The sequence below is a fragment of the Centrocercus urophasianus genome, unplaced genomic scaffold, assembly GCF_019232065.1.
Source record: "Centrocercus urophasianus isolate 14NV4802_14NV808 unplaced genomic scaffold, USGS_Curo_1.0 seq_15, whole genome shotgun sequence".
In the NCBI taxonomy this organism is placed as follows: Eukaryota; Metazoa; Chordata; class Aves; order Galliformes; family Phasianidae; genus Centrocercus; species Centrocercus urophasianus.
Window position 1 is genome coordinate 24,340,787 of NW_024884697.1, and position 11,829 is coordinate 24,352,615.

General features: G+C 36.2%; 1 protein-coding gene across 2 annotated transcripts in view; it reads right to left on the reverse strand.

The window, feature by feature from the left end:
- FOXP2 (forkhead box P2) overlaps positions 1-7,343 on the reverse strand; it is a 121,542-nt gene extending 114,199 nt beyond the window's left edge. For both annotated transcript variants that reach the window (XM_042815613.1, XM_042815612.1), the window contains exon 1: positions 7,258-7,343. The gene's annotated coding sequence lies outside the window, so the exon portion shown is untranslated. The remainder of the gene's footprint in view (positions 1-7,257) is intronic.
- Between the last annotated feature and the right edge of the window lie 4,486 nt (positions 7,344-11,829).

An 11,829-nucleotide genomic window follows, 5' to 3' on the forward strand; every position in this document is an offset into this window, starting at 1 on the left:
CCAATAAAGTCCCCTTGAATGCACAAACTAAAAAAAATCTTTCTACATACTATTTAATTACCAGAAAACACTGTCTAGATGACTAGAAAATTTCAAGATAACAATTTATAAATAAAAGTTATCTGCACAGTGGAGGTTGGGATGGCTAAACAGGGAGACTGGATGTTCACATATGTGGAAAGGTGCATTCGCTGTTATCTTCACCATTTAGTCACAGAATTTTTAGATTGTTAGAAAATTTTCTTTACTTTTCTAATTGCCAGCTGAAACGAAAAAAGCCACCTGAGAAAAAAACAGAGGCTTAACGATAATCTATCTTGAAAGTTTCAAAATATCTACATGTGGCCAGAATATTCATAAAATATTTTGTTCAGTTCTTTTTCCTGCATTGGGACACTAGAGTATTTTTTTTTAATCTCAAGAGTATAAAGAGCATCTTGCTGGAGTGGTGTGATTCTAAAGTGGTATAATTAGGGACCTGCCTGGGAGCAGGCCCTTTAACAGAGCCACTCACTACGAGGGAAGCATTCATGCACCCCCCAGAGCTCTCCACCCGCTGGTCCGGGCAATGAGCCAGCTGGTAAGAATCAGGCCAATCAGGACCACTGCATGAGCCAGAATTACCTTAAAGAGTCCTCCATCTCCTACCACAATGTGCACAGCAGAGAAGCAATGGTGCAGGCACTTGACTGGCAGGGGACAGGGCTCCCCAGATGCTCTTGCAAGGCAAAGGCACTTCTCCAAAGGGCATGGACTGCCATCATTCAGCATAGAAAAACTAGCCCATCCTCCCCATAGGTAGTAATATTAACTGATACGAGACAGGATACAGACTGCACTCCTGCAGAATGAGGAAAAGATGCGTCTGCCGGTTTGCTACGTAAAAGCTGAAGCAAAAAGCTCTCCCCAGAATGTTGCCTTTCTGAATAAATGGAATATGCGCGTTTGGGCTTCATCTCCCCTCTCCTCCCAGTCCCTCAAAAATTCTTACAGAACCAGAATCAGCACGAGATGAAGGTGGAAAGGTGTGATAGTGACAGTGACAGTAGGTGACAGAAGATGAAGGTGACAGTAATGGAATGACACATCAGCCTGCTGCACAGACATATGTCTAATATTAACATGCCTCCTGAAATCTCTGATAATATTGTAATCCTAATTAGTATTCTGCATATTCAGTAAACACAACTTGCATAATGCTTCTTTCCTATGTCTCCCCAAATTTTTATACTGCAGCACTTGGTTTTGTGATGAAGAGCTGATCTCCACACTATGTAGGTTTTGTAGAGTGGATTTGTATCTATATAAATTTGGACTTCCCAACAAAATGTTATCACGGACACTTCCATTGTAAATCAGAGTTTTGACCAGCATATTTTTTACTACTGTATACATTCCTCTGCCTTAAATGGACCTCTTGTCTCCTACATCACCAGAAGTTTGAACACAGCTATTTCCCTTCCCTCTACGCCTCACCTCACCTAAAAATAATTTCTTGCCTTCTCTCTCCATCTCTTGGGGTTATCCTTGTCTTTAGAGTGGGTATCACTGATGCAAATTTCTGCACCTTAGAGGATAACTGTGTATTCCTCCAAACAGACTTACAAGGAAAAATTGGACTTATGCCTTTCTAGCAGCTATCCTCCAAATTTAATTTACCCCAAGCCTCAATGTTTGCTTATATGTAGGCCACATATTTCCTCCAGAATTATACTCAAGAGGGAAAAAGACTGTTTATCACTACACTCCTCTTACACTCTATATTAGGAATTTGCATTTTTCTAAATCAGTGCTTTCTAGCATGTACAAAATCCTCCTACTTCCTATGCTTAGTAGCAAGCATTAGATAAACAGAAATATGTAGCATACAGTTTTTGGAAAGACAGTTTGAGACCAGCTGGATTTGTTTCTATTTGTGTTAAACATAAAAAAGAAAACTCAATCTAAGTTAAACCCGTAACTGTTTTTGCCCTTTTTAAACTGAAACTTTTTTTTACTGACTTTCTACTTGCACAGTTCAGTTGCGGTCAGTGCATGTTAAATCAGAGGACAACATCTAAAAGCACTGCTTTTTGCTTATTTTTACTCACATTCCCAATTTCTTATCTCTCAACAGCTCCTTACATGTGTTTAAAAAAAGTAACTAAAAGTTACAATATTAATGATATGTTTGCTAATTTATTACATGCAATGAATTTTAAATTAATTCAGACTCAACTACAGATCCAAAGGGAGATGACCAAACTAAAAGAGTAGCACAGAAGCAAGGAAATTAGGCAGATACATTCCCTGAAACAGACTATGAATATCTTCATGCTAAATTCTCCAAGAAGAGGAGAAAAGAGTGTGCCCACAATAGCTGATCCACTCCTTTGTCTTTCACTCTCCATAGTTTATACTATATAAATATAGTTCATGTTCACCACTAATATCTTCTCTTTCCCACTGCACCATATAATATTCTAAATATTAAGGGTTTTTCAATGTAATTATTTTCCCTATTTTTTTATCCATAACATTATTTTCTACAATCAATGGACTTTGTCAAATCAGAGCACAAGATCATTTGAAATCTATGCTTATGCCTATATAATATGCTTTGCCTATATATATATTTTTTAAAGTGTTCCTGATAGCTAAATGCAAAAAAGATTAGGTAATTAAACTGAAATGTATACTTACTTGCCCAAATTTTATCAAATGATTGCACTTCAGTGAAGTGCTCATGCTAAATAAACAAAGCTTACGTTAACAACTCAACATGCCATACAGCATGATATTTATACAACAGGCTTGGTACACACTGAGCTTAACCATTTGATTCCAGGAGTCATGATTTCCTGACATGCCATCCTAATACAGAATGCATTAGTACTAATGTTGAAACAAAAGATCTACTAATATGAAGGAAAAAATAACTATCTAGTTCATTGTTGATATACTAACTTAAGGGATTGGAGACAGTTACATATTTATTCTAACCAAGATAAAGTTCTGACTTCATGAAAATAAACTACTTCAATAGAGGCAGTATAGGTAATAGAAATAGCTAAGCTTTTCATAGCTCTTTGGCAAAAACAAATAACATTACAACTACCTGTCCAAATCCCTATGCTGTGTAACCTACAACAGTATCAGTATTGTGAGCAGATGAGTCTAAACACAAGGATTTGCCTACGTGGAAGGGAAACTGTAGTGCTGTACATGAACACCCACCTGTGGTAACAAACTCCTAGCATTTACCTCTAAATTATGCTTGTGCTTTGCTCAAGTCTTTCTCACGACTGTCAGTGTAAGGAGAACGACAAAGCTGCCAGAGTCACAGCCCAGGCTAGATGACTTGAGATTCTTCAGTAGCCATAAGGACCGTTATTTCCTGCCACAGGAGAACGATCTACAGGTTGTAAGAACCAAACTCATGTTTTCCCCCTATTACTTACTGCAGAAATGCAGTAATATGGATTGAAATCCATGAAAGTGGTCAGCTCTCTTCACCACACCTCAATCACACCTTTTCCAGAAAATACGGTAAAACAAAAATCTGTACTATGGAAACCTTAACCTGACTTACGGCAGTAAGTTTTCCAAGTAAATGCTATTATCTTATTATATTCAGGTTAACATTATCTTCAGCTCCCGTCCCAAACCTGCCTCAGCTATTCTGAAATATGTCATCAACCAATGCATGTACTGACTGGATCCACTTTATGCATCAGTGTCATGACTGGCATATATAAACATCCTTCAAACACACTTATTTGGGTATCTATACATGAAAGTAAAATCGCTACTACAATTGGTACTCAAGCTTGTCAGATGGGATGTTTTTCTCCTCTGTTTTGCCTAAGACATGCTAATGATTATGCCATCTGCAGTCTGAAACCCAGAAAAATGTAAATCAGAAAGTAATAGTAGATCAAGATAAACGTCTGCACAAAATGATAATCTTTGATAGTATACTGTTAACTCTCAAGTATACATCTCTGTATAACTATCTAAATGTAAACCACTACCCCTTGAAAAAATATGGGAGAACTACTAGATAACGAATTTTTTTTGCATTAAAAACTAATACAAATAGATTTGCTAACCAGAACACTTCTCTTTTAAAATCAATCATATGGCAAGCGTATCGGTTTAAATCAGTTAAATCAGTTTAAAAAGATTTTTCATGAGAAGCATATAAAAAACATTCACAGTGCTGAAGAAAAATCCCAGAGGTTCTCTAAAATCATCCCCTTGGTAAAAAAACAGTAGAACTTGGCCACTTACCGAACACCCTGTTTTTGCAAAGTTGTGGACACAAATTTGAAGGTTTCTTCAATAAGTTTTCAACTTGCTGATTAGCTAGTAGCTGCTGTAGGTCACTAAAATACTTGATACATTACAGAATAACAGGGAGAACATGTATAAATGCAGCATATGGTACCTTCCCCCAAATATCCTTCAAATACAAGATGGCTACTAAAATTAATACCATTTTTCCTTTTTGGCACATGGAACAATAGTGCAGTTTACATCAAAATATGGAGCACATGAGAAGTGCAATGGCAAGGATTACCTAATACCCACATTTGCTTGCAGATGTGTGAGGCAGTTTTAAAATTTTTATAAGGTTTTTAATAGATTTATAATACAGTTGTACCATATCTCCGGTTGCTACATTAGTAAAATGGTCTGAAATTATCGGAAATTAGACATGCACTAATATTAAAATATTTTCAAATACTGAGAGAAGTCTGTTTCCTTAAGCACAAACACAAGCATTTTTCATCTTTTTTTATCTTATAAACCCCAAATTGCTTATACATATTTTGCAATTCCTACTGCTAGGAGATTTTGGCCAAAGTTACCATTAAATCTGGCATAATAAAATAATAGTAATGTACAAGTTTATGACCCATATTACAGTATTTGGTTAAACAGGCATCACGATGCTCAAAATGTGAATTTCCACTCCATAATGAACAATGAAAAGCTCTGTAGTAACAGTAAAAGACAGAAATAGAAAAGCTCCAAGGACTCATTTTCAAAATCTTTATACATCCTTTCCACTAAAGAAGAAAATTAAAACGGAGTGCGCTCATACCTGAATTTACATGTTATTTGATACATAAACCAAAGTCTGGAAGCATATTCCATTTTCCTCTCATATAAAAACAAACCAAATGAAGTGTCCAAGGCTAATGAGAGGCACTGAACACATACTGATCATCAAAGGAAAAGTTGGAAAACAAGAGCAATAATCTTGGCTTTAGGGAGCACGTAACAATTTTGAAAAGAAAATTATTTGCTTTATTTGCTTCTTCCTGCCTCGTAAGTATGGCCCATGAGGCACTGAACCTTCTTGGCAAAGACAAAATACAAGCCATCTCTACAATACACCAGCCCATGACATTTATAAGGCATCAGGCCAAGGTTAGTCCCGTGGGAGTAGGAAAGCACAAGACTTCCTTTCCCCATCTCATCATCCCTTTAGGTTGACTGTGTGACTGCCTTTGTCTCCAGAGATGGTTTTCTTTCCTTTCATCAATGTCTACCACAAGTAGTGCATCCCCACATCCCTTCAGCCTTGAAAAGATTCACCAATGGGTGGAAGATATAAACAGAGATGTAGGGAGCTATCAAAATGCTGCAGTTTACAAGTTGGAGAATTAGAGTAAGCTAGCATCGCTGACAAAAATATACTGGGAAAACTGACACTTTTGCTTGCTCCATATAATTCTCTTAGGATCTGGTGTAGGCCTATTTAGATACCTCAGGCTAGAAGGACCTTGAACACTCCCTGTACAGACCTTGCCTTTCAGAATAAGGAGCTGGGGGAACTACTTTCACCATATTCATTAAATCAATTATCTTTACGATTCGACCCTTCAGGATCACCAATTTCCCTTCTGAAAATTTAGAAAAATACACAATTCATAAGCTGCTGGATTTACAACTATTTTTCTTGTGTGCCCGCAGCCCAGAAGAGATTAGCAAAGTGAAGTCAAAACTGAGTAGAGGGAAGCTGAGATGGTCCCAGGACTCTACACCTCCAGATTGGACTACAAGTATAGCATGGCAGAATGCTAACTTGAGATGTTTGGGTTTTTATGTTATTTTGGTTGTTGGTTGTTTTTTTTCCATTTTCTTTATTTGCTTTCTGATGTTTTCTTTTGGTTTTGAGCTTTAAAAGTAAATTTGAAGAGAGATGATGTGAAATATGAAACTGTGTGCCGTGCCTACCATTCCTTCATGAAATTTCACCAAGTAAAAGAGGAGTATGTAAACTGTACACAAAAATTGCACAAGTTAACAAACTTTACATTGTTCCACCGATGCAAGATTAGACAAATTGTAATGTCTGGAGCTCTCCCTCCATTATGCTCCACTAAAACTAAAAACCAGATTTTTAAAAAACGTTATTCTGTCAAAAAGGAGGGATTCCCAAAGGTAGGTGTTATACTTATTTACTAAACAAAACAAAACTATCACTTATGATCACCCTTTGTCTGCAACAAACTGCAATTCAGCAATTAAAAACCGCTAAGCACAGTCTATATGCCATGAGAGAACCAGTTTTGTCAGAAGAATGCAATTTCAAACTCAGAATTCATAACAAATGACCTAAAACCTCAAAATTTTTTTCAAAAATGAAATGCTTCCCATCTGCAAACAGTACAGTATTCTTACCAATGATGAATTTAAAATAATTATTCAGTGCTTAATGTCCCCCAAAATATCTGAAGCCCAACAGCATCCAAGTGTGAAAAGCTATGCCATGTTTTTTCAAAACACAGAAGCAACTCTTCTATAAATTCATGCTGTTGGTACTTCCTGAATAATTTACCATTTGTCACTTGCATATAGTATTGATAGCCTGTCTTGCTTATTTCTTCGTGAGTACCATTTCACTCCTCATCTTAACACAGCTACTTTTACAATTTAATCTATGTATACATATAAACATATCGTGCCAATCTTGCAACATACCTATCAATAATTCATTAGAGCCATAGCTATTCAACTCAATCCGCACAGATGTTTATTGTAACAGACCTTTCAAGTATCTATAATCACAAAACGCCTTTCTACCTTCTGATAAATTCTGCCTGTGAATTAAAAGTCACCAGCGTGAAGGGCTACCTCCTCCTTTATACGAATACGCAGCACTCGGCATCAGAGCACAGGCACCAACACACACACCACACGTGTGAGCAAGCACAGCACTCTTCCTTCCAAGTGAGGCCCCAAAGGCAATGATCCTTTACTAACCTGCAGTGGTCTCTGTTTATCAGTGCCTTTAGGAGACTTCAGTCCACTTGTCTGTTGCTGTAAAAGCAGCTGTCTTGCTGCCTGGAGTGCCTAAAAGTTCATATTAAAAAAAAAAAAAAAAAAAAAAAAAATGTAAATAAGTTCCACCATTTCCTAGAAAGAGATGAGTTAATCATTGTTAATGTTAGGTAAAAGTCCAATCAAACAAATGCAATCTTTGATGTGTATTTGCTAGATTTCAGGAGCCAGTTTGCATTTGTTTTACTTGAAGCATAAAAAAGGTCCTCTGAAAGTATGCATATAGGACTTCACTAGAATTTATGGATTTATGGATGTACATGAAATCCTGCAGGAAATAAAGTTAATTTGTTTAAAGTGCTTGAAGAGGAAAAATCATAAACTGCATCAATAGCCTCATTTCCACAAGGAACTTGTCTTTGAGTGTTCAACTAAAATGCCCACTCCCTTGTAAATTATCATTCAATTTGCATTTTCATATTACAATTTTGAAGCAAAAGCAAGTAGACTTCAAGTGTTACCGGAAGCTGTAATTAAATTTGACAAATCAACATCAGATTATCTTGAAAGCGAATTAATAAGGATATTCATTGAAGATTAAAAACAATTTTTGTACTTACAATTCAAGGAGAAACCTCTCCTTTGACAAAATAAAGTGCAGTTTTAATGCCAAATAAAAATGAGTGGTTTTAATTTGCATTTTTAGGGAAATCGGAGAACAAAGAAATTATTCCCCAGCCAATCAGAGCAGACTCTGGGATGACAGCATCCCAATCAAAATATAAAATGTTTTCATTTATTTTGTGTTTTCATTCCAACTCAGCAAAATACAGTTAAACATGTGAAAAGTAAACAAACGCTCAATTTAGCCAAGGAAGGCTAAACATTATTTTTCCTTGTAAAATTTTTTAAATGCCAAGTATTATAAAATGATATTTATTAAGAAATGAAAAACAAAGGGACATTTACAGTGAAACTGCCTACTCTTTTTCTTTAAAAATCAGTCCAGTAAATAGAACCTGCAGTTTTACGATGCATCACCCTATTCTTTACGTTATTCAAAACGCACTGTACATAGAAAACACTTCAATAAAGGCGATTTGATCAACATTCCCTAAAATAATAAAGATTCCCAACTGATAAAGAAAGGTACAATTTTGATTAGACTCAAATGAGCTGGTTTTTAAGATAGTTTCTAGTATCCATGACAACAGTTGCTTTGACAAGATGTGCATATGGCATTACACTGCCAGCTGGTGTGAACAATGTTTGAACTACTGCATTGAGATGCTGAGCAAACAGAAAAAGTTGCCACGTCTTAACCCTCAGGGAAAGCAGTCATCCCCTGATCAATTATGAAAAGACAGAGAGAGGGCTGCTACAGTCTGGCTCCAAGCAAGTTTTCTGAGGAGGCAGGCAGACACAGAAAACCAAAGTAAACAAACTGAATGCACTAGCACCATCTCCTAACAACATTGATTCGTCTCCCTGTAGAAGGCTCTGGTACAAAGTTTGCAGAGCATACTTTTAACATTTGGAGACATTCTCACAACAATCCCCTTATTGTTTCATCAAATTCTCAAGTAATTACAGGTCAGCTTTACAAAGACTATACATTCCTCCGAACCTAAGCAACCAGACACACATAACTAGCTTTTCCCCTCCAAAAATAAATAAAAGTTAACATATTTCAAAGTGCACTTGAAATATTTTGTTACTAAGGAGTCACTGGATGCCTGGTTTCCTGTGTGAACAGTGTAATCTTTTCTGCACTCACAGCTCTTGAGCAGACCCTGAAGGACGGCCCTGCTCTGTCTGAGACCAGAGATAAATATCAGTTGATTTTGGGGGCACCAGGAACTGGTCCCAAGATCTTGCATACATTTAAACAGAAAACATGGAATAAGTGCATGAACAGAAGATCTACAGCAAATTTATAATCCTTCCTAATCTTTAGAACCGTCTGAAAGGGAAATTTGATTGAATGAGAGAAAACTATTGCGCTTCCGAATTAATAGGAGGCTGTACAGCGAAACCACCCTCCCCAAACAGAAGAATTTTGCTACAAGAACAACTGAAGAGATCCAGAATTAGATGATTGGGGAAAAAACGCCCATAAAATAATTATTTTTTTATTTATGACAGTAGCAGAAAATTCATTACATGGGCTTTATATGGGAAAGAAAGTGCAATTCTCTAATGCCAATGCATACTGTCACTGCAAGTTGTTTCAGTGTCCTCATCCCCCTCAGCAGTAGAGTCATCTCACGCCAATACAAAAAAGAAGCAAGCAAGCATCTGGTAAAGCTGTACATTTAGAGCACTTGAAAATGAGAGGATTATAGTATGATGTGGCTTATATTTAAGCTAGCCAGTATAATTTCCAATTGTGTCTTGCATACTCCCATGGAATCAGTGTAAGAAAATACGAATTCCTAGCACTAACTACAAAGAGTCCCACTTTATGAAGAAGCAAGACTGCACAACAGGATATGTTTGCACAAAAGCCTTTTCTACTTAAATTATTTTGATTTATATACGCTGGTTGAGATATTTTTAAAGGAGTAAAGGCTCATCTTTTAATACAGAATGACTTACAAATGATGACTACCTGAATACTTCAGTGATCTTATTGTGGCAGTTTAGATTACTGTAAACACCGGAGACAGAAAAAGAACAGAAAACAATTTCAAGAGATCAGAGATGATTTAAAACTCATAAGGAGAAATCACTGTCAGCCTTTGTTCTTATAGACGTTGTCATATAGTACTTTTTCCTCCCAGTGTGCCACTTAACTTTAGATACTGCTACCTCGTAAACAACCTCCCAGAAACACATCGTTCATTTCAAAGAATTATTACTGACATTATTCATATGTGAGGACTATGAGACTGTAGAACATTCAATTCTACCAATTCATTCACTGCCACTGCATCTTTGCAAAACAAATTGACAGCTTGAAAGCATCTTTCAAAATTAATAGTTTAACAAGTACACTTAAAGCAAGCCCCAATCCCACATATCATCTCTTCAATGCACTAATTTGATAATAAGCTGTGGTCTAAAAGCAGTTCAGTGAAGACAAACTAACAGATGTTTATAAGTCTGGCAGATCAAAATCATGTTGTGTCCTACCTCAAATTAACAGCCTACATTTGGTAGGTACTTTTCCTAAATTGAGTTATATAAACTAGTAAAACAATACAAAAAAAAAAAAAAAAAAAAAAAAAAAAAAAAAAAAAAAAAAAAAAAAGTCAGCATAGACAAAAACAACAAAAAGAACTGAGGATTAGAAATAATTTTAATAATGCAAATGAAAATCATTATAATGCTTTAAGTAGCGTCTGTATAAGCAGGAAATTTGGGCATATGGTTTCCAGAACTCACTGTGTCTTCTAGTAAAATATTTATAGGGAACACTACTTCTTAATATTTACTGCACAGCTTTGGCATAGCTGAAATGTAAGCAGAACTAAAATGAAATTAATTGCATATAACTCACTCTATTAAACTTGATAAATTGCAGTAGATTTTGTAATTTGTTGGAAATAATTCTAGGAGACACAACTTGCTTTTATTCTGTATTCCAAACCGTCATATCTGATTTAAGAATGTCTTAGAATGATTTGTAAAAGTTTTCTCATTTTAATAAAGTGAAAGTTGCCACTAAAAGGAAGTGATCATGTTGTTTTTTTATAAAGTCAACATAAGTGTATTTTTAGGAAACAGATGTCACTCATATCTTTCCTTTAAAAATAGGAATGTTTAACCTATCAGCCTGTTGCATTTGAGTCGCAAAAATGAAAAATGACATCTACGCCCATTAATATCGTCAATGTATAAACAGCACAGCGTGACACATTCTTGAGAGCTGAAGGCTACAAAATCTCTCTGAAACATAAATAACAAAGCACTCAGAAGCATATTTGATGTTGATATTCATCTCTGAGAAAAACACTGCTGCCTAGGCTTCTTATGAAAATAGATGCAGCCCAAATAGATCTCCTGTAATTGGTTTCAGATAGCGAGGTCAAAAGAAATATGATACAAGAAACTATTATGTGGAACAGGCGAAACAAGAATGTTTATACAGTCACTCCCTATTTATACTGACAAGAGGTGTATGCTTTGCAGATAACCAGAACCAAAAATCTTGCCAGAAGACAACCAGATTCTGTCCTTTTTCTAACTCCAAATCCCTGTTTTATTTTTCTCGTATGGCTGCGCACTCTAACATTCCAGCTGAACAAAAAAATAAGTTTCTGAACATTAAATAACTTTCCAAATGGCTGCATATGTCAAACAAGAGTCATCTCGCTGGTAGCACTATGGAACCGAAACGTATCAACATGCTAAGCTGGATTTAAGGCCAAAGACTGCACTGCACTGGTTGAATAACAAGTTAACCGAATGATTACATGGCCACATTTATTATAAAAATCACTTCAGTAGAACCTCTGCCCCTCATGTCCTGCTGTGTCCATCCTCCAGCTGGCTCAGCCCAAGAAGCTCAGAATTACCTACAGTCATGTGAGATCTGTGAAAGACTCTGAC